Raw genomic sequence first — 18,625 nt, 5'->3', positions numbered from 1 at the left:
CCTGAGCTCACAAACGAAGTTCTCTATAGACAGCAAACGGAATGCAAACGTGAGCCACACTTTATATTTCTAAGCAGCTGAATCCCTGATACAGCCCTGGATTTACAAGAAAGTGGGGGAAAATGTCAACCCAGTGAGGTCACTCCCTCTGGCCGGGCCCTAAAATTCTTTGGCACCTGAAGGGCTGTGCTCTGTACACTCGGAAAAGCCTCGGCACCCCGACTTGGCACAATGGCGCCCTTAGGCTCCTGCTCACTCAAGCAGCGGGGAACTTTTCGTAGCTCCTCTAAACCATGGGAGCGTTTTCGCCCAGCTCTCTCCACAGACCTCGCCAAACGTCTCCTCCCAAGGCCTCACCCAGGGAGACATCTCGCATCCACCGCCGGTGCGGAGGTGGGGAGAAAGGCGTGGCTTCGCTTTTATAAGCCTTGCCAGCCAATGAGCGTGCTGCCTCTCTTCCGGTCGGCGAGCCAACCAATCCGAGCAAGTCGGTGTAACCTTCGGCTCTACTCGGCTCTTTTCGCTGATGCGGGCAGCTCGAGTGGCCGCCGCCGCTAGAAAGACGCTTTCCTTTTTAATTTTTTTTCCAAGCGTTCACTTCCGGGTCCGGCGCCGATCCGGATGCCCGAGGCAGAAGGATGTTTGACCTCCGGATAAGCGAGGCGCCGCTGTGCATTCATTCCCAGCTGCATTGGTGGCGACAGCCGCGGCCCGGGCGGCGACTCTCCGGCCAGAGGCGGCGGTAGGACGCACCGGCAGTAGTGCGGCGACCGAGTCCGAGCTGCGTTATCTCCCTCGCTTGTTCCTTCCCCCCTACCTCGCTCGCTCCCTCCCTGCGTGCCTCGCTTTCCTCCTCCGGCCGCCGGCGGGTGCGATGTGCCGCCGCCGCTGCCCCAGCCGCCGCTGACTGACGGACCGGGGGGCGCCGCCCGCGCCCGGGACCGACCCGCCACTTGCGGCCGCGCCTTTGAGGTAAAGCCCCGTTCGCGTTGGCGCCTGGCCGGGAGGCCCCGGCCCGGCGGCTGCCTCGGCGCGGCCGCGGCGCCTTCCTCCCCGGGTGGGGCTGGGCGGACTGGGGTCCCGGGCTGGGTGGGGTGGGGTGCGGCGGGGGCGGTGCCGCCGGTGGGGGCCCCGGGGAGGGGTGGGCGAGGACCCGGGCAGGCGGCGCGGAGGCGCGGGCTGGAGGCGGCCGCAGTCGTGGCCGGGGGGCGAGGGCGCCTTGGGCTCGCTGGGCAGGGAGGGGGCCGCGGGCAGCTGGCCGGGCTGGCCGCAGAAGTTGCCCGAGTGGTGCGGAGCGAGTGGGGACGGCGGGGAGGTGGGCGAGCTGGGAAAAGTCAGAGGCTTTTGGGGGGAGGGTTGAGAGGTCGGGAGTGCAGCCCCCAGCGCCCCGCGATTGTGTCCAGACAATTCCCTTTGGAGCGGGGATTTTAGGCAGGCCCTTCGGAGTGGGGATTTTAGGCAGGAGGGAGGGAGCCGTCTGTCGGCTGGAGGAGGTGTCAGGGGTCAGCATTCATTTCTGGGAGAAACTTCCCGATGGGGTATTTGTTTTAAGGGGGGGTAGGGATTTACCTATTCGATAGAGCTTTTGACTTAGCTCAGAACTTATCCAAGGCATTAGTCGGGGGCTCAAAATTACTCTGATGGTTACTGTTAGGGTGCTGCTTTGTTTGTTTCTCCCACTTGCAAAGGGGAAGTGACCCACAGGAGCGTCGGCTCTCTTGGTCCACAGCCCCCGCGTTTCTTTTCTGCGGGGTGGTGATGGAGATGTGTGTTTGCTCCTGGGGTGAGGGTAGTTAGGCCTGTGTTACGATCATTCCAGTTCTCCCAGGGAAGGAGGAAAAGTTAATGGGTGGGAGTGTGTGTGGGAGATGGCTACTGTTGCTACTCTGTGCGAATTAGTTTTAACTCTGTTGTAATGAGTACCAAGGCTGGTCAGCAAGTGACCCTTTTTTAACCTTTGGTTTTAGAACATCGACTTTAATTGGAGAATTAAAAACCTACTGATTTTTAATAAGTTAAGGAAAGAAGTTAGTACTTACTTTACGTTTGCAATTACTTCTTGTATAGGAATGACATTTGCCCACAGATAGTAAAAGAGGTTAAACTATATCTGAGTTGGAATACTTTTTAAAATTAAAAATATTAATTAGTAAAACCATGTATATATTTTTGAAGAATATTTGCTTTCCCTGTAAATAAGCAGATTGTGAAAGAAAAATATCACAGAAGTTATAAGATGTGAGGCCAGTTTAAGAAAACATTTCCCACCAAAAATCAGATCTGGTTTGTGACATTCTTAATAACTTTTTTGGCAGAGAGGAGTGGAGAGTTGTGTTTAGTGTATTTTGTAATTATTCCCAAACTTTGGTCCAACTGTATTCTGAGTTAAGATCAATTATTTTCTTATTTTATATACATTAGCCTTTATAGTTGCACAAAAGATGAAAATCATATTTATGGGAATTGGAAGAAAGGTGTAATAAGATAAATTGCGTGGCTTTGGTATAGATTTGTAGCAGAGTGTATAGACACTTTTGCATTCAGGGTGCTTGCATTTCTGAATAAGCCTCAGGTATAAGGAGTAAGTAGTTCTTATTAGAACAGGGGGACAGAAAGTTTAATTTTGATGTTGATATGTATGAGACTTTTGGGGGAATCTTGGAAAATGATTATCTTTTCTGATGGTTTATTGTGCTCACTGACCTCTTCTGCCATTCATCAACTTAAAAACTAATGCATTGTATAATTATTGACATTTTCATTGTTAGATTTGCAAGCATTAACTATTAACAAAATCTTCAGCACACAGAAGTCACTTATTCCTTCAAATAAAAGAACTAGGATTAGAACAAAGGAATAGTTTAGTTCAACCTGAACCTTTACTTTGTGTAGGGGACTTTTACTATGTGGTGAGGGTGGAAGAGTGGTAGAAACATGAGGAGGACTAAGACCCAGGACTAAGACCTTTAAGGGAGAAGGAGACATGCACAGAAATAATTGCAACACAGGACTCCTGTGGGGTTTATTAGAAATGTATGGAAGCATGCGTGTGTGTGTGTGTGTGTGTGTGTGAGTGTGAGTGTGTGAGTGTGATACCAATTTTGACTGGGGAATTATAAACGAGGTTAGAGCTGGTAATACTCCATTTGGGGCTTAAAATATTTTAATGGTCAAAATGGGTCGGTGTGTGTGTGGGGTGGTGTGGGTAGTTTTGTAGGTGAAGGGAGCAGTTGAGAACCGGCTTGCTGGTTTGCTATCATGGGGCCTGTTGAGCTGGACCTAAGGCTGCTGTGCCAGGAGGTCTCTGTGGGAATAGAAGCTGTAAAATTAGGTGGGGATCAGTCAGTCCATGGACATCTAGAATGCCTTGTATTTAAAAGTGAGTCAGTTTAAGGTATGAAGGTCCAAGTGTATAGATTCTATGCTGATAGCAAGTAGGTAGGCAAATAAGGCTAGTAAGTTTAAAGGAAACAAATTAGAATAGTCAGTTTGTTATCATTCATGCTAATGGAGGAAAGCAGAAGAGTATATAATCGAAAACAGTTCCTGCATGGTTTTGTCATATTTCTTTGCTTGCCTTTGGATATGAGTGTGTGGTAACCTGGTAATTGGTTTTATATGAAATAAATCTAGATTTTAAACATATGACTTGGGAAGAAATGGGAATCTTTCCCTTTTCTTCTCTGGGTGCCCTCTGTAATCCCCTTCATGCTGGGAATAGACCATCGTTCTGGTGTGGTTTATTGGTTCAGATTTTTTCAGAATGGAACAAGTAGTTGTTTAGTTTCAAAGGGCTTTCCAAAAGGATGTATCAAACTAAATAGTGGGAATCTGAAACAATAAATAACAAAATACAGGTCATTGGATAGTTATATTATTGTTAATACACTTTAAGGTGAGATTTGCTATGGATAAAGTGAAATGTGAAGAATCTACATAGGAAGAGAATTGACTATACCAGTAAGATGACAATATGAGAGACTTCCACAGTTATGGATAAATATATACAGGGTTTTTAGTCATCTTAAATATTGACGACTCTAAAAAAATTTAATCCCAAACTTAATCATTATCAAAGGAGTGCTTAGAAAAATATCACCCTTATGATGCCATTGTTTAATCATCTAGTCATGTAACAGGGGAGATTGTTTGATAGTTTTTTACTGACTATTCCCCTCTTAGTGTTCAATAAGGATTTACATTATAACTGAATTTGTATCTTGAACCTCCCGATAATAACAATACCTATTACAATTTATTAAGTGCCCACTTGGTCTGAGGACCATAAATGATAACTGTTAAGATGACTCTGTGAGTTAGGTGGTGTAGGCCTTGCCTTTGACAGTAGGAGGCAGAGTTTTCTAGAATTTAAGCAACCTGTTTAAGATATGTCTTGGAAGTAGCAGAGTGCATATTTAAATCTTTTTCTTTTTTTTTCCTGACTTCACAGTCTTAGACCAATGATGTCTTCTCTAATCTTCCATATTCTTCCTTTTTGTCTTTTCTCATGCAGTTGGCACTTAGTGGTATTGATTAATGTTGTTAGTATGTGTTTGGGTGTTTGTTCTTTAAGATATAATTTCTTTGGAAATGGCGGTTTTGGGATATCTGTAGTTCTCTACTAGTAGTGACTCTCTAGGAGCAGAAGATACGGTTCTAGTAACGTAAGCTACCTCAGTATCATTTTTGTGCTGATCTGTAGGAAAGAACCATACATGAGGTTGTTAATGTGTGGAAATCAAGTGTGTATTGTCTATTAATGTGAAGTGACTTTGGAGAGCCTCTGAACTAGTCAGAAAACATGGAATGGGACAGATAATCGGGGATAGGTAAGTTTTAGAGACACAGTGGAGACTCCTGTTAGCCATGTTTTTTCTAACTCCCTTCTCAAAGCTGAGATTTAGGAACTATAAATGTTTGGGTTTCCTTCTATAATGGGACCTATGGAAGGTGCATAGTGATTTGTTCTTAAACTCTCTTATATTATGTTCTCTCCTTCTACTCCCTGCCAATCATCCTAGTTCTGAGGAAGAATTCTTAACAGTGAACTTGAAGTACTTGTGTATTTGATAGATAAGACACACATTTTGATCATTTTCTTTACTAATGATATATCACATAGTTATAATGTAATTAAATGAAAATCTATAGCTAAAACCAATGTCCACATGACTATATCATGTCCACATTTTTTATAGCGTTTACTGTAATTAGTAAAATCTCATGATGTATATACTCTTTTTCTTAAACACAAATTTCTAATGCTTTCTTCTTCAGTGAGGTAATGCAGATTTTAACTGTATTCAAATTTATTACATATATTTAGTTGATTTTGTGTTGAACTACTTTCCTTAGCTGATAGCTACGTTGGAAAAACAAGGGGGCGGGGAGAGGGTTTCTCTGCCATTATATTCTTCATCCCGATTGAGGAAATTCATATAAAGTGCCATGATGTGATGCCTGGCACATAGCAGGCACTATGCAGATATTCTTTTAAATTTAGGAGTTGCTGATATATATGAGTTGTCAGAGTGTTGATTGGTGCGTAGAATGAGCAAAGACTTTTGGGGATAGCCTATTACAGGAGAATCTCTGAGCTCACCTCTCTTTAACCCACTCAAAAGATTAAGTTATACTCTTCATTCATTTACTACTTGATGTCCATGCTACATTAAATGGCAGTAGACTACCCTCTAGTTTGTTCTTGAACTTTTATTCCCACCGGTTATTGTATACTGTGTATACCTACCAAGAATCATTTGTCTGTGTACCCAGCAAATTGTTAATGGCAGTTGTACTTGTTGTAATTACATAGTTTAATGAGATGTTATTCAGTGAACTATGAAGGCGAAAAGGTGTTTGTATGAGAGCCAGTGGCTGCTTTGGAAACAGGTGAGTAGCTGAAGTCACTTCCAGTTAAAATCGGTGTAGGTGAAATTAAATGACTAGGGAAAAAACCCTAAAAGTTGTAGATTTTGCAATAAGATGCTGCAATAAAATTGCTTATAAGTGCTTGTGAGATGTCTTTCCATGTTTAAGAAACTGGAAATCACAGGTGATGTACTATGGGTGTGGTTTTTGCAAGAAAGATAAAGTAGAACTATAATCCATGGACTCATGCTTGAAGGAAAGACCTTGGCCCTGCATTAAAAGACTGTCTTGTGGGCTTCCCTGGTGGTGTAGTGGTTGAGGGTCCGCCTGCCGATGCGGGGGACGTGGGTTCGTGCCCCGTTCCGGGAGGATCCCACGTGCCGCGGAGCGGCTGGGCCCATGGGCCGTGGCCGCTGGGCCTGCGCGTCCGGAGCCTGTGCTCCGCAACGGGAGAGGCCACAACAGTGAGAGGCCCGCGTACCGCAAAAAAAAAAAAAAAAAAAAAGACTGTCTTGTGATTGTATATTTTGGTGTTTTAGTTGCATTAAAATGTTTAAGGTAGATTCTTTTATGATTCCCCTTTTAAACTAAGTTATGAACTGTTGGTTAATAATAGTATATTAAAGGGGTATCTACTTCTAAAGTAACACCTAGTTTATAATCTCTCATAGAGATTTGTTTAACAGCATCCTCTTTTAAAAAAGAGAAATACTGGTATTCCTGAACATACAGTCATTCATATGTTAGGGGGAATTGTTTAATTATTAGGTCACATGGTTCCCACATGTTTCCTGATAGGATCCCTCGTCTGATTTCTTATGTTACCTTTCAGCTTTTATTACAGCATCAGGGTTGGAGAGAGCCTTCTTGTAATTCCACCATCTCCTCAACCTGAGTAGGGACTGCAGGAGTGAATTGGTAGAGGAAATTGTCCTTTGGAAGAGGAAATGCCATACCCAGGAGCAGTTGAGCTTGGTGCAAAGGGTGCTGGTCTAACAGCTTACAGTAACTACTTGCCTTTCTTGTCTAGCTCAGCCCAAAGGCAAAGGAAAGCTTATAGGTGTTGAAAAAGGAGGTCGAAGTTGGAGAAGGAAAGGTAGATGGGGTATACTCTTTATCTTGGTGTCACCACATTACAACACCTGAAATGCAGTAGCTGAAATGGAATGCTGAACTATGAAGGCAGGGTTAGTTTTTCAGAGCTTTGGTTAGCCTCTGTGAAATTTACTTGGCTCTGCTTTCCCATGTGTGTTGGATTCATCCTCAGACTGGTAGCAAGATCCTGGTGCACTGGGCAGGACATCTTTTGCGCAAGCCTACCAACATATTTTCCTCTTCATGTTTTATTGACCAGAATTAGGTCACGTACACTTCCAAACCAGTTATGACAAGGGGGACAGGGTTATCATAGTGAGTTTCTACCAGTCAGGATATATACCCTTGCAACTGGCGATGGGGTCACATTTCCCCGAGTTACATGGTGGAGGGAGGATATTTTAAAAAATTGTGGGAAGGAGGAATATAGGGGAAACGGATGTTAGAGAGGCAATCAATAGTGACCACCACATCTACACATCTGCTTGTTTTAAGGAAGAAAATAAATAATGCATCTAAATGCACTTTGAACTTTAAAGTGTTGTACAAATGTAACGGATGAAAGATTAGAAGGCTGCTTCTATGTGACTATCTTAAATATGCTCAGGTATGAATATTTTAGGAACTGAAAACACTGCTAGTTTTCTTATTGACTAACTTTGAGTCAGTAAAATCAGTTAAAGATTATACTTTTTTTCATGGAACTCATAAAGCTATTTTAACTTTAAATTAAACATTTGTACTTGTAAACTTATTTAAATTTTTTCAGTGTTGCTACCCTCCTTCTTGGACAAAACTTGTCCACATCTTTGATCTCATCATATTTCTTTGTCATACCTGGAGGAGAATAGATGCCTTGAGGAAATTGGAATTTATCAGTCAGAGAAATGGTTTATTTTGAATCAAGGAATCTGATTGAGGTAGGAGGGAAAGGTGTTACATATCTTAAATACAGCAAAAAAATAAAAAATAAATAAAAATTGTGGGGGCTGGGGAGAATCACAGACTTTTAGAATTGAAATGAATTGTGGGAAGGTTGAGTGAAATGCTTAAGTCACACACCTGGTTGGTAGAACTCTCCTATCCTCATTGATAGTGTAGTGCTCTTTCTGACCAAAAAGTGGGAGGCCATGAAAAGTTTTGTCTACTTTGCAGTTTTGCTCAGGACCATGGGCTAGTTCTGTAAAGCAGTCAGCCAAGTACCTTTAATACAGATATCTGGGTTCTCAGGGTTTGGAAATTTGTAGCCAGAGTTGGTGTGTGTGTGTGTCTGTGTGTGTACGTGTTTAAGTAAAACAAGCAAACAGACAAATCTTTTAATCTTCTCTCAAGCAGTCGACAAAAACAGCATGCATACACACACACAGACACACACACACACGCACCCTGGACTGCTGAAACGAAAATGCAGAAGCAGAATGAGTGCTTGGAACAATTCATACATTTTTATTTTCAAGAAAGTTGTTATCTTAAAGATTTCTTTGTTTTCAGTATATGTAAAAGAAAATTGTGTGTGTATGGGGACATATATGGAGATACATGTATGTATAAATACATAATTAATATACAGAATTAATTGTTGTAATTCTAATTGTTGCAGTGTTGTTATAAATATACAGAGTAAATCCATCCATCCCCTGGAAGGATATTTACGTTAATGACAGATATTTATAGATTTGGAATGATTTTTATTTTTATACTTTTCATACTTCTCTGTAGTGTTTGGATTTTCAGCTATGATTATGCATTATTTTTACCATTGGGAAAAAATATTACTTTTTTTTTTTTTTGAGGGAAGAAAATAAAATTCTGGGGTGGAATGTTTTCTACCAACCTAGAATTTAACATATAATTCCGCTTTCATTGTATATTACCTTAAATAGAGTGTGCCTTGAATGCGCTGATACTTTGTAATAGTATTTATTTTAAAAATTGGACTTATTACAAATTATATATCTTAAAATTTTAAGTTGAGGGGCTTCCCTGGTGGTGCAGAGGTTGAGAGTCCGCCTGCCGATGCAGGGGACACGGGTTCGTGCCCCGGTCCGGGAAGATCCCACATGCCGCGGAGCGGCTGGGCCCGTGAGCCATGGCCGCTGAGCCTGCGCGTCCGGAGCCTGTGCTCCGCAACGGGAGAGGCCACAGAAGTGAGAGGCCCAAGTACCGCAAAAAAAAAAAAAAAAAAAATTTTAAGTTGTAATTGGCCGTATGATACCATTTGATACAAGTATATTTTATGAAAGTGGACTTCTGAATTTTTCTAATTATTAATTTATCTATTTTTTTAACTTGTTTGGTTTTGACTTCAAGTGGTATACTTGGCAAGGTATCAGAGTATGATATATTGGAGTCAAAGTTATAGTCAGAGTTTCCTGTAGTAAAAAGGGAAGTGAAAATGTTTTTTTTCCCTTACATCCAGTCTGTGTTATGTTTATTTTCTATTTCTGTGAAATACTTATTATATATTCTAGCAATGAATACTTTCAAATGGCAGGCAAATATAGTAGGTAATGTTATAGGGAGAGAAAATTCCCATAAGACTCTTCCACTAGTCTAACGGTGTGTGTACACATGGCTATAAGGCCTTTTCATAAAATCCTAATTTGGTGTGCAAAAATAACCTAGTATTGTTTTGGAGGTGAAACTAGTAGGTATCAGTTGTTGATGACATTTGAAAAAGAAACTGGTATTTGTAGATGCATATTTTTGTAAAACATTATTTTATTTTCTCCTTTTGTTCCAAGGATCTGAAAACAACATGAACACCGCCACCCCCCCCCCCCCCAAAAGAAGTGTAAATCTTAAAGATGTGGAATCTTGTAATGCCAGTTTTTATTTTAAAAAGTGGTAGATTATTTACTGAGCTCTTTTTCTATCATATGAGTGTTGGCATATTATGGCTAATATTTCTTTATATATTTGGGATTCTGAAAATGTAGTTAAATCAAAATGTAATCAGCTCTTTAAACGCATTCTCTTGAGTATTTTCTGATAGTCTGTTGGAAGTTGATAACTGGAATGTGTATTGTGTGTTTATTGTATATTGTTAATCTAAATACTCTACTAATGAAGGTTGTTTTTTGAAGGCTGATTGAAAAATAAAATTCTGAGCACTGGGAATGAGAATTTCAAATAAGTTAAAATAAATTTTACCATACCCACTTTAAAAAAAATCTTCCAACTGAAAATTAGTAAAATTTTTTCCGTGACAGAGTAAACGAGAGAACAAAATTGGGCAATTTTAATGACAGTGCTTTCAATCCTTGCTGTAGGGCTGGGAGTGCTAACTTACTAGTAGATGAGAAAAAAGGATTTGTGGAGAAGGCAGCTTGGACCAGTGGTTCTCAGCCCTGACTTCACATTAACATTTTCTGGGGAGCTTGAAAAAATTACAGATATTGGGATTCTACCCATGCTACTTTATATTTGAATCTGGGGATGGGGCCAAGGCATTGATCTATTTTAGGATTTCTACAGGTGATTCCAGTGCGCTTCAGGGTTGAAAATGACTGATTTCTCCTTGTTTTTATACACATCTCTTAGCTTTTTTTGAAAAAACGTCTTCCTTTTACTTTCAAATTCTCTTTTTAATCAGAGATGGAGGTGTGAAGATGAGATAGAAATGCATAGAAAATATATGCAAGACCAGGTTAATGAAATGACTTCTCTTCAGGGTTTCATACTCAGAATGCTTAGTGAAGACACTATTTATTCCTTGTTCATTAGCAGCTTTTGAATAGTGTAGCACCAAAACTAGAAGTTTGGAAAATTTGTTAAAGAGAAATTTATCTAGAATAAATTAAGGTACCAATTCAGATGCCCCTAGAAATCTTAAGAAACCTAAGTGATGAAAGCAATCCTATCTTTAAAGTTAGTATAAGAATGTTACTCATCAAAATTTGATTGGTTTTAGTTATCATATTTTATTAGTTATATTTATCATATTTGCAATATCATTGAGTTGTATTTTTCATGGAACGTAAGGATGGAAGGGGCCTTAATGGTTGTTTAGTATAACTGTATTTCTACTGCTTTACTCTCTTTTTTTTTTTTTTTTTTTTTTTTTGTGGTATGCGGGCCTCTCACTGTTGTGGCCTCTCCCGTTGCGGAGCACAGGCTCCGGATGCGCAGGCTCAGCAGCCATGGCTCACGGGCCCAGCCGCTCCATGGCATGTGGGATCTTCCCGGACCGGGGCACGAACCCGTGTCCCCTGCTTCGGCAGGCGGACTCTCAACCACTGCGCCACCAGGGAAGCCCTTTACTCTCTTTTATACTGTTGTTGATGAGGTACTGTCTCTGTTTTTCCCCTCGGTAGAAATAGTTTAGTAATTAAGTTATAGTATATTGTGCGTGTAGTATATTGTTTATATTGTATGTAATCAGTAAATATATACATATAAATGCACTATGATAATAGGGTTTTATGATTATTGTGTCTTATCATTTATGGCAAATCAGGGTCCATGGTAACTTATTTGCTGCTGCTTCCTAGGTCAGGAACACTCTTACATTTTTCTTGTGACAACATAAGAGCAAGCCATTTTATGAGTTCAATGCATTAAATTCCATTCAATGAACATTTTTTGCATGGTGGCAAAATTGAATTTGCATTTCTTCTATAAATTTCAAGGGTTAGATTTCTGTAAACTGCCCTGATAGGAGAATTTGTGTTAGAGAAATTTAAGGGTGGATAGAGTGTAGAGGGCATATTATGTGTGAACCATTGGGAGACTTTTAGAATTATTTTGAGTTCATCAAACTACTACAATAAAAGCACATGATAAAGAGGTTACCAGTTACATTTTGCACATATAATTAGTAATAGAGTAATGGGTACTGTTCTATAGGACCACAATTCCTCATCAACAATTCTGACATCTAAAATGCTCTGAAAACGAAAATTCTTTTTTTGTATGTTTGGCACAAATTGGTTTTCTTCACAAAACCTGTTGTGAACTGTTTGTCTTTATTTCATGTATTTGTAGGTTTCACTGCAGAAATAGTAAATGTTTAATCATAGTGTGCTGTCCCAGACTTCTCTGTGCCATTACAGCTTTCTCTATGGGTGTTAAAAAGTATATGGTGTTTACACACTGTATCACCTGTCAGAAATGCCCTGAAAGGGCTTCCCTGCTGGCGCAGTGGTTGAGAGTCCGCCTGCTGATGCAGGGGACAAGGGTTCGTGCCCCGGTCCGGGAAGATCCCACGTGCCGCGGAGCGGCTGGGCCCGTGAGCCATGGCCGCTGAGCCTGCGCATCCGGAGCCTGTGTTCCGCAATGGGAGAGGCCACAACAGTGAGAGGCCCGCATACTGCAAAAAAAAAAAAAAAAAAAAGCCCTGAAATTCTGAATTGCAAAATGTTTAACTGCAGGAGCTTTGGAAAAGGAACTGTGGAACTGCATTAATTTGCTTCTGCCATTTATTTCTTGATAGAAACTACTCAGCATCTTAGTCCTCTGAGATGGAGTTTGAGTAAGATCCTGGTAAATTTCTTTTGCTTTTTACTCTTGTAAATATGTATATACCAAGAGGCACTTTATTTTAATCTGTGTTTATTTCTTTAGCAGTTGAAAGTTTTTCTGGTTTTTTGATACTGGGTCTTGTGGGGCCCACTGTGGTCCCAGAAGCATTGTGTAATTAGGATTCTTGAGATGGAAAATGTTTAGGGTAACTTTGGCATAGCTGAGTATTCATCACACTCTCTTTAGTCCTTGGGGTTATGTAATTTTACCTCTGTACATGGTAACTTCATGCCACAACACCTGCAGGCAGCCCTCTTTTTACATATCTTGGCTTCCTTTTTCATAACAAAGAAGAGGTGTGGTTGCAGTGCCTCTATTTTAGTTTCCTTAAACTTCCTTAATTTGTTTTTAAGAGTTCACTGCAAAAACCTTTATACCTACTCAGGCTTCTTTTTTTTCCCCATCCTGTCTGTTTCTTTTTCTCTTTTTCTTTTCTTTATTACTTCCCTGCCCCCACCCCCTTTAAAATAATATTCCTCAGCCAGAGAAGTTCATACTTATGGTATTCTGTATCAGAAAAATGTTTGCTGGAAAGGTGACAGAAGTAAATCTGCATATTCTGGTATTTCTCTAAAGAGGACCTTTTGTAGGGGAGTGATTATTGTACTGCTTGTGCAGTGATAGTGTTCTGTGTATGTGGTTTTTGCTTTCTTTCCATCCTTAAATACTGAAGGGTAATGGGGTCGTGAGCATTGTGGTACATGTATTTTTGTGTTTACTAAGATTCCAGGCACTTTAAGGTATAGATCCTAATGGGAAATTTAGACCTTATGTGGTTAGGTTATGTGCACTTGCTATGTGCTCTGAAAGCACTATAATTCTCTTGTAGGACAAATTATACCTTGTATTATTGTTTGTTTAAGCTATGTGATGGCCGGGATTACAGTGGTCTTATTTGTATTTCCTGTGTTTGGTACATAATAGACCTCTAATGATTACTAATTTGTTGAATGAATAGATTAATCATTTCATCTTTATTAGGGAGAATTTTAACATGGAAGAACCTTGATTAAATGCCTCCTGAGGCACCATGCTCATCCCAAACCAATTTAGTTTGCATCATCACAGCTGTATGAGACAAATTTCAAACACATAAATTGGGCCTAATTTAAATAAAAGAATAAACACAAGCCTGTGACTTATTTACTCAGGCTTAAAAGTAGAGAAACACATTCTAGAAAGATTTCTGAAATGAAATGCATTCATGGGCTATGAATTTAGTTAGAGGAAATATTTAGAGGAAATATTCTATTTTTTTGAGCATTTCAGTTAACTGTGATTGTATTGTAAGATATTTTTTATATTAAAGTTTTTCTTTTTTCTGTTTCTAACGCAGCAAAATTCATTCCCCCTCACAATCAAATTAGAAAACAATTTCATCACCTTAAAATATTCCCTCATGCTGCTCCTTTGTAGCCAACCCCTTTTCCCACTCTGGCCCCTAACAACCACTACTCTATCTTATAATTTTGCCAGATATCATATAACTTATAGGAATAATGAATCATGAATATAATATAAATTATAGGAATCATGTGGTATGTAGCCTTTTGAATCTGTCTTCTTCCACTGTGCAGAATGCATTTGAGATTAATCCATGTTGTAGTGTGTATCAGTACTTTTTTTTTTTGCTGAGCAGTATTCCATTATATGGATGTACTTCAGCATGTTTATCCATTCACCAGTTGAAGTATTTGTTTCTAGTTTTTGTGATAATGAATAAAGCTGCCACAAACCTTTGGGTGCAGTTTTTGTTTTGTGTGTGAATCTGAGTTTTCATTTCTCTTGGGGAAGTTTTTAGGGGAATTGTTAGGTCATATGGCAAGTGTGTGTTTAACTTTATAACAAACTGTCAAACTGTTTTCTAAAGCAGCTGTACCATTTTGCATTCCCACCAGTAATGTGGGAGAGTTCTAGTAATAAGCAGTTTGTAAAATTTAAATTGGCTCTATTGAATTACTTTTTAGTAATTCGTTGGTTTGATTGCACAGCAGAATATCTTGACAATAATATTAGTTCTGAACATGATATTTTTATAGCTGTAGATCTGTCAGACAGAGATGTAATTTAGGGGAGCCTCACTTTTCAGTGAATGCAGTCTTCCATATGCTTTGGAACTGTTCTTTCAAAGTGCTGATCATGCAGCCCTGAGCTTTGTAAGAAAAACTAGGCCTTAACTAACCCTGGTTCATATTGGGGATTCAGGTGCCTTTGGATCAATTCTGTGTTATCTGTCTTCAGGTTTACAGCACTTACTTTGGATTCTTGTCATTTGGACTGGGCAGAAGGAAATCCTTCCTGTGGAGAAGTGGTTGGACTTTCAGCTTATTTTTGTCACCTGTTGTGTGTTTCATTCCAGTTTTGTAGAAGTCAACTTGCTTATTCATGGTTTACTGTCAATCATACTATTCAGTCCTTTCTATGTTGAGAGTTGACAATATTAGCTTCATAACTGAAATTTCCAAATGCTAATACCCTTGAATGACTGTTTTAAGTCTGTGGCCTTTGCGTATACTAGACTGTTGTTTGTAATTATGTATTTTTATAAATTAGGAAATAAGCATTGTAGTTAAGAAGAAAGGATATAACTTTGTTATGAGAACCATGCATGAAACAGCTACTGAGGTTCCTGAAGTATTTTCTCATTTATCTGGCATTATTAGGGAACAACCTGTTAGATACATTAGGACCTTGAATTTATACTTAAATATTTTCTTATTTAAATTTTTTTAAATGGTAAACTTTACAGGGTAGTACTGTTTTCTCAGTGTTTTCTAAACATACCAGATCTTGCTGATGCAGGGCTCTCATTCTGAACATCAGTTATAAAGTATGCTATTATGCATAGATGTCTATGAATTTATTGAAGTCTATAAGGTTGTTTTCTGCCTGTTCTCTCATGTTTTTACTGTTCACCTCATATTTTCTCTTTTGATTTCCAGTGTAAACTTGTTAGAATTATATTAAAATTAAAATGGAGTTTAGGGGCTCTTATTTAATGAACAGAATATGCATTTTGTGACCTCCTTTAGTGAATTTATTTCTTCTGATTCATAGCTCTTGGAAAGTTGAAATTACAGTATAAATGACCTTTGATTTGTGAGGTGTTATTCCACTTGCTTGTAGTATCTCTCAGACCTATAAATTGCTGCCTGCCCGCCCATACCTTTTTCTTTCCTCCTTTATTTGGAAAAGAGGTGATCATATAAATTAACATTCTTAAATTTTTAAGAGAGTTCATTTGTTCATTCATTCATTTACTTGTTTCTTCAACAAAGTTTTAACCAGTGTCTGCTGTGTGCTATGTATTATAACAGATAATGGGGAGACAGAGTCAAATAAATTATGATCCCTGTCCTTGAGGACATCAGATTAAAAAATGGGCTATCTTAAAATTAAAGAGTAAAAGCATTGTCCCCTGTCTTCCCTGTAAATTGGTTGTGAGATGTAGAGATTTGATCAGATTCAGTTTCAATTTTTTTCTTCCATCAGGAAGATCAAAGGTTGTTTTTTCTTTTTGTGATGTTAGTGGCAATTGATGATCCTTGCCTAGTTCCATTAATTCCTTAGGAGTTGCATAATGATGAGATTTGAATTCTGTCATTTCTTACTTTATTAGACTGGAATACATTTAAAGAAAAAATTTCCCTTCATCGATTAGCGTTGATTGGTATTATTCCCAGATTCTGTATTTGCACATTTGTCTACTTGCTAAAATTTATTTGTAACCCCCAAATCAGTATCCCTTGTGCTTTGCCATTCATGAGCTTGGGTAGAGTGGCAAAAACTTTGAGTCACTGGAGGGGCATGTTCCCAGCTGAAGTCAAACTAGGTGTTCTGCTGTCTTGTTTTGCTTTTAAGGCCTATTTAGTGCTTTTGGGGTGATTTTACTGTTTAAATTGGCCCCCAAATGTAGTGCTGCACTGCTGCCTAGTGTTCCTAAACCCAAAAAGGCTGTGATATGCCCTATGGAGAAAATACATTAGATGAGCTTAGTTCAGGCATGAGTTACAGTGCTGTTGGCTGTGAGTTCAGTGTTAATGACTCAACAATATGCAGCTGACCCTTGAACAACAGGGATATGAAGCATGTGGGTCCACTAATATACTGGGATTATATTCATTATTAGTACTACAGTACTATACGATGTCCAGTTAGTTGAATCTGCAGGTGCGGAACCACGGATCGGGTGAGGGAGGGACTGTGTATATGGAGGGCCACCCACGAGTTATATGTGAATTTTCAACTGCGTGAAGGGTAGGTGCCCCACTCCTGTGTTGTTCAAAGGTCAGCTGTATATTAAATAAGTTGTCTTTAAACAGAATCACACATAAAACAAGGATATGTATTGATCAGTTGATGAAAATGTTATGACCAGAGGATTGTAGGAACCTAACCCTGTATTTTTCGTGGGAGCAATGGTTCAGTGTTTTCAACCTTTATAAAACGTTAACTACTGTGAATCAACTGTTTTTGGTTTTGCTGAGGTACAGAAGAATATCCTTTTTTAACTGATGTAAAAAATATACAACAGAAAGTTGTAAGTCATGGAAGTAGAGAGTCATTAAGAGGCTTGGTGAGACCTTTTCTGGGGAAGTTCATTGCTTCTTGGGTCATTTCTGTGCCTGGTACAGGGTAAATACTCAATAAGTATTTGTTGGATGTAAGTAAGTGCCGCCAAATAGAACATGATTTTCCTTGAAAGCTTGGAGTTTAAATTTAATATCATTCCTGTGATTGGGATTTGCAGTCAAGTTTGTGCTTAGAGGTAGTGAGATACCTACTCTTAGAGATTGATATTGGGAATATTTCAGTAATGTAAATTTAGTATGATGTCTACTTGATTTTTGATTTCCATCATGTAGGAGATGAGGGTGATCTATGCTTCTCTCGTATTTATAATAAGTGCTTAAGGGGCTGGACATTTTCAAATTAAACATTCCCTTCTCTTCCAAATATTGAGACTCATTAGCTATGATAAGGGACATTACCAATGGGAGTATAAAGTCACCTGGAAATTGAAAAGAGGAGGCACAAAAAGACATTTTGAGGACCAATGAAACAGTCATATCCTAGTTACTAGAGAATAGTCAGACCTGGATAATTAGAAAATTTACTTAATTAGACTTTCAGTAATATTTGTGTATGTTAAGAAAGTTTAGCTTTTAATACAATTTCCTATATAAAATTGACTTAGTTATAACTGATTATAATATGGTATGTTTTGCTATTATGTATTATACAGTAGCTTTCAAACTTAGAAATGTTTTTGACTACAACTCATTGAAATACATTTACCACAACTTACAGAAATATATTTTACATTGTGACCTAGTGATACTTACGTATTCATATAAAGAACCCAAACACAATCTCACTAAACACACTGTTCTTACTACATTTATGCACTCCATTTTCTTTCTTTTTTTGATACTATTTTATTTAAAAAACTGTTGCTTAAGACCCATTAAGTTGGTTTACAGACCCAATAATGGGTCATAGTTCACATGTTGGAGAACAACACTGCTTTCTTAGTAGGAATATACAAGGGACATCACTGAAATCAGGTTTCAAAAATGTAAAGTGTTGTAGATGATAGTTACTAAACATTTCTGAGACAAAATAAGTTTCCCTAGTATGTAATTAGAAAAATTGATCTCCATTTTTGACATTACAGTTAATGATTTAGCTTTTAAAAATAAGTGTTTAGCCTTTTCTTAGACAACCAGAGTTGAGCTCATGCCAGAAACCAGTAACTGGGACACTTGCTGCTGATAGAAGCATGTGATGTAACGGCTAGCCATCACATCACAAATATCCTTACTCATTTAAATTTTGGAGAAGCTTGTAGACATGTAGTGTCATTTTTATAGAGACTGCATAAGGCATTTGAAACACCGAATGGCTCATTTAGTGTATTAAAAATGGATTTTTAAATTTAAGATAACAAAGCAGTGAGAAATCAATGCTGAGGCAAGTAACTTGTGAAAAAAATTAATTTAAAAATTTTCATTCCTTGTGATTTTCTGTTTACAAAGGACACTGAATAGCATGCTGAACATGAAAAGATACCTATAGAAACTTTTAATATCACAGGTACATGAAACAATTCTATATTGATTGCAATAATATTTTG

The 18,625-nt window shown here is 38.9% G+C and overlaps 1 protein-coding gene across 9 annotated transcripts in view; it reads left to right on the top strand.

Moving 5' to 3' along the window:
- The first annotated feature begins 508 nt into the window (after positions 1–508).
- Positions 509–18,625, top strand: part of CSNK1G3 (casein kinase 1 gamma 3) — a 131,077-nt gene continuing 112,960 nt past the window's right edge. For 2 of the 9 annotated variants that reach the window (XM_027099156.1, XM_027099097.1), the window contains exon 1: positions 593–972. The gene's annotated coding sequence lies outside the window, so the exon portion shown is untranslated. Of the gene's footprint in view, positions 973–18,625 lie in introns of all 9 variants that reach the window. The other 7 variants (XM_027099148.1, XM_027099130.1, XM_027099106.1 and 4 more) reach the window with 7 other exon arrangements.

Source organism: Aethalodelphis obliquidens, unplaced genomic scaffold, assembly GCF_003676395.1.
Source record: "Aethalodelphis obliquidens isolate GAN/ISIS:26980383/991018 unplaced genomic scaffold, ASM367639v1 scaffold4, whole genome shotgun sequence".
In the NCBI taxonomy this organism is placed as follows: Eukaryota; Metazoa; Chordata; class Mammalia; order Artiodactyla; family Delphinidae; genus Aethalodelphis; species Aethalodelphis obliquidens.
This window is presented reverse-complemented; position numbering and strand designations above follow the sequence as displayed.